This window comes from Manacus vitellinus, unplaced genomic scaffold, assembly GCF_001715985.3.
Source record: "Manacus vitellinus isolate BGI_N305 unplaced genomic scaffold, ASM171598v3 ctg7180002432146_pilon, whole genome shotgun sequence".
In the NCBI taxonomy this organism is placed as follows: domain Eukaryota; kingdom Metazoa; phylum Chordata; class Aves; order Passeriformes; family Pipridae; genus Manacus; species Manacus vitellinus.
Window position 1 is genome coordinate 1 of NW_021938407.1, and position 4,832 is coordinate 4,832.

A 4,832-nucleotide genomic window follows, 5' to 3' on the forward strand; every position below is an offset into this window, starting at 1 on the left:
CAACATGGGTGCTGTGCATCTCTGGCTAGTTTGGAAACAGAAAGCTCCATTTGAAGGGCTCCCACAGGGGCACTTTTACTGCCATTCTTGGCACATATTCCTTTTTCTAGGGGTGGTGAAGCACACCTGTCTCTTTCTCTGAATTTTTTCTATTTCCTCAAAGCTGAATCCAGCTTGCTGCTCATGGGCAGCAGGCAGAACCATTGCCCACCTTCAGAAGGAAAAAGCCCTCTGAAGTGGCTCATTAAGCACAAGACAGCTATGAGTGTGGCTTTGCAAATGTGAGAGGAAGGGAAGAATAAGCTCCTAGAGGAGTTTCCAATGAGAAACATGCTGTAGATGAGCTCTTTTCTCCAGAGATTTTCCTATGCCCACTGTTGGCTCATGCAGCTTGTGCACGCTGTGCTGTTCTCCAGATCAGACTGGAGACTTTCAGGAAACTTTGCTGGCAGTTGGTGCCCTGAGCTCTGCAGGGTGAGGGCAGACCTGCTTAGTGTGGGGAGAAGTTTTGCATTGCTTTGCTTTGAACCTGCTTGGGTTCAGAGCTGGTGGAAGGAAGAAAGGTGTGGATCCCAGCTGGGGTTTTCCCACACGGAGGATTTAGCTCCAGCAGAGGCGGGTGATGCAGCTGGGGCAGGGCTGCATGTTACAGTCTCCATGTGAAAATGCAGGATGGGTGCAAGGTATGGAAACAATAGTCCTGGAGGGCAAATCTTTGGCTTGATCCGTAGGGGAACTACTGTGCTAGCAGTGTCACCTGCGTGCACATTTGTTAGGAGGGACCTAGGGCTGGCTTTAAAATCCAGTCTGGGCTGGTGTGCTGTATCCTGCTGATAAGCAGGGAAGGAGCTGCTTCTGGGAAGCAGTGCTGCCAGTGCCCAGCAGGCTGGGGGACAAGTGCCATGTCCCTTCCAGGGGCAAGGCTGTGCCCATTGGGGTGGAAGGTGCCTGCTCACTCCTCACAGCCCTGCTGAGCCATCTGTCCCCTCTGCAGGTAAAAAGGGTGCTGAGGCCAAGAAAACCCAGCCCAGCCCTGGGGACAAAGCCAGCCAGAAGACCCTCAGTGCTGGACACCAGAGCGCTTCAGCAACCAAGGATAAGGCATCTGACAAACCCCAGGCAAGATTTTCAGTGCCCTCCAAGGTGAATCATGATCCGCACTGGTTAATGCCTGGGACCTTCCTGTTGCCATTGAGATGGGAAGGGGCTGCTTACAGTGGAGGCTCCCTGTCACCAAGGGCCTGGTGCAAGGTCTACAGTGCCAAGGGCCAGCTGGGCATGGCTTGGGGTGGGAATGTGCTCTGGCAGAAAAGCACCATTGGTTCTTAATGGTTTGTGGGCAAAGTGCATTCCTGGCTAACTTGGCTGCAGGCGGCGAGCAAAGCCGTGGGAGGCTGTGCCGGGGGCTTGCAAGCTTGGGTCTCTGCTGGCCAAGGGACGGGCCCTCCAGGGCCTGCACTGCAGGGTTGCCCTTGTCTCCGCTAGCGAGGAAGCCCAGATGTGAGCCCAGCACTGGGAACTGTCCAGGGCTTTCTGCAGGGGTTTATTTTCCTTACCATGCTCCACATTGCAGATGGCAGCCGTTTCCTGCGCCACCGCTCCTGCACCACAGCGACTGACCATCCTCACCAGGACAGGGAGAAAGGAGGAAAAGAGGAAGTGTTGGAGCTGTGTGCTGCCCGAGGAATTGCTGGTGGAAATCATCTCTGAACGGCTGCAGGTACGTGGCGTGGGGGAAAGGGAGACATTCCTGCTCCAGAGAGACAGGCAGTGAGGTACAGCTCGGTGAAGAGGAGGAGGAGGTCTGTGCCTGCTGCTGGAGGATCCTGTGCCGCATGAGGGATCCTTGGGGGAAGGTGCAGATGCCCTAAGTTGGCAGATCCAAGCTGGTCGTAGCTAATGCACTTGGAATGACAGTGACTGGTGTCCTGAGACATCTGCATTTACTGACCCGCTGCGAGCCCAACGTGTGCGATGGCTGACTCGCTGTTCCTGTTTGTCTCTCCTGGCAGCTGAGTGACTGCTACAAGGGAGGGGTGTTTGATGGCCTGGAGACCCTCTTTGCGAGCAGCCTGGCATCTTCTCTCCTGTGCGTGCTCAAAGCTGTGAATGCTCCCAGCTGACCCAGAGCCCCAAGCTCTGCTCGCAGTCACTGATGGCTTCTCTTGTGGTCTGTGCTGAAGCACGGGAGAAGGAAGAAGCTGCCCGGAGAGAGGAAGAACATCTCTGGGATGTGGATGTGGACGAGTACGAAGCCCTCTCTGAGAAGCAGAAAGCTCTGCTTGATTACAAAATAGAACAAATCAAGCGTGAGCGGAAGGAGAGGTAAGTAAACCTCCCCTGGGTTACTCCTCAGGGTAGTGTCCCTGGAGGGTTTCTCTGCTCCAAGGACCTTGGTTGAGCTCAGAGGGGTTCAAGAGCAAAGGCCAGAAGCAGCACAAGGATGGCCAGGTCCAGGTCCCCAGTTCCCAAGAGAGGAAGGACTTCCCTCTGTTGAGATGAGAACATCATCTCTCCGTTTTAGCCGTGAGCCCTCTGGCTTAGACATGGCCTGAGGGGAGTTGGGCTCTGGGCTTGCCTTGTCACTGCCCACGGAAGTGTCTCGAAGTGCGTGATGTTGGTTCTCATCTTCATCGTCCCCCTTCTTCACCAAACCCGCAGGATTGTGGTGTGGGCTGGTGTGGGACACAGCTGTGCTGGCTTGCTTTAGACCCCAGTCCTGCTCTAGATGAAGTCCTTGCAATGCTGATGTGTCAGGGCTTTCCTTAGGGTGGAGCACCATCCATAAAAGCTTAAGCTGCCCTTCAGCTGCAGCAGCAGGTGAATTTGGGAGAAGCTCTGGCCCAGCAGGGCAGCCCAGCTCAGGAGGACGCACAGGAAGAGTGTGGAGCTGGGAGGGGAAGCTGCTTAAAGTGAGCCTGTGTTTCAGCACTTCTCTCAGCCCAGGCTGATGTTTGTTGTACTGGGAGGAGATGGCCAGGACTGCTTCAAATCAGTTCCCAGGACAGACAGCACGAGTGTGCCCTGGTCACAGCTGTGTTCCAGCAGGAAACCTGGTGAATCAGAGCCTGATTTGCAGGAGGGGACTTCCTGCAGCCTTTGCTTTCTGATTGCTATGATTATTCTCATTAATGAGCAGGCACAGCCCAGGGAGAAGGGGGCTGAAGGAGCCAAGTAAGCATTGGAGGAGGGATAAGTAGGTGTTAGCAATTTATGGGCAGGTCTAAACTGGGAAACCAAGAGAGGAGCAGCATCAGTCATCCCTGCAGAGAGATGGTGGATCAGCCTTTGGCAGCGTGCTGGAGGTGTCCGGGTGGGTCTCAGGGGAGAAGCTGCACAGTTGATACCTTCTGATGGCAAGGCTTAGGTTTGGCTGGCCCAGGAGGTCGCCTCCCAGCCTTCCTCACTTGGGATGTTCCCAAGCTGTCTGGGTTGAGGAAGGTCCACGGAGATGGTCTGACAGTTCTGCCTGGCCTCAGGGTCGAGGAGTGAAGGGCAAAGCCAGCTGGGATTACAGCGAGCCCAGGTTTCTGGTGGTGACTCTCAGGGGTGTTTTCTCTTTGGCTTGCAGAAGGGAGCTGGAGCAGCTGGCTCGAGAGCATAAGGAAAGCAAAAAGGCGTCATCACGAGCCTCAGAGAAGCAAGATGGCCAGCAGGTTGGGAAGAGCTGCTGCCCGAGGGATGGACTCACGCCGGAGAGGTCCATCAAGGACTGTCTCCCATGGGAGGGACCCCACGGGAGCAGGGGAAGGACTCCAACTCCTCTCCCTGAGCAGCGGCAGAAACAACAACTGACCGTGACCCCCATTCCCATCCCCTCCCATCTCCCTGCTGGGGGGGAGGAGGGAGAACATGGAAGGAATGGGGGGGGAAGGTGTTTTTAAGACTGTTTTATTTCTCACTCTTTGGCTCTTATCCTGTTACTATTAAATATAAGTACTATCCCCACTTGGAGTCTTGTTTTGCCCGTGAAGGTGATCAGTCACTGACCTCTCCCAGCTCTTAGCTCTACTCAGGAATTCTTAGCTGTTTTTTTTCTCTGTCCTCTGTCCAGTTGCAGAGGGAGAGTGAGAGAGTGGCTTTAGTGGGTACCTGGTATCTGGCCAGGGTCAACCCATTACAAGAATATAAAAAGAAGTAATTTTTTTGGCCTTGTTCTGATGCAGTTAAGGAGCTGGAAAACCAAGACTGGTGCAGGGAGGTCCAAAGCATGGCTTTGGGTCTGGATGATGGAGACATCACATTTAGAGGGAGACAGACTCTGCCGTTGCTTTCCTAGACTTTGTCCCAGCTTAATGGTGTTTTTCCACCCACAGCAGCATTGCTGGGAGATGTTGCAGTGGCACATCCCCCCTTCTCTGCCAGGGCAGCATCTTGGCCCTTCCCACCCCACCATGGATTTTCCATTCCTGTGGCAGGGACTTGTCCCCACCTGATATCCCAATGGGAAATGCAACTCCTGGGGGTGGCTTTCATGGTTCCACCACAGGCTGGCACAGATTCTGATCCAGCTTTGAGAAATTGTGTGGTCTACGTGTTCTGGATAAAGCTGTCCCACCTTTGCACGTTCTGACCCAAGAGAGTTTCGGTGGCCAGTTTGTGTATCAAAAGCACTCAGTACTAAAATGTACCAAGTTGCACCTGTGGACAAATCTGCACGAGCTCAATGCCCTGCGTACCCACACAGGCTTTTCTGTCTCGAATCCTGCTCATTGCGTGCCTGAGACTGGATTTATTTCAGCAGCTAAATGGTTCACTGGAGGACTAATTGGCTCTGAGAGCTCCAGTCCTTTGTGACAGATTATTAACCCTTCCCCCTTCATTATAAAACC

General features: G+C 54.0%; 1 long non-coding RNA gene across 1 annotated transcript; it reads left to right on the plus strand.

The window, feature by feature from the left end:
* The first annotated feature begins 997 nt into the window (after positions 1 to 997).
* Positions 998 to 3,675, plus strand: LOC108643129. The gene is made up of 4 exons (XR_001922827.2): positions 998 to 1,143; positions 1,574 to 1,720; positions 2,013 to 2,325; positions 3,572 to 3,675. It is a non-coding gene; the product is annotated as an uncharacterized LOC108643129 (long non-coding RNA).
* Positions 3,676 to 4,832: the final 1,157 nt, after the last annotated feature.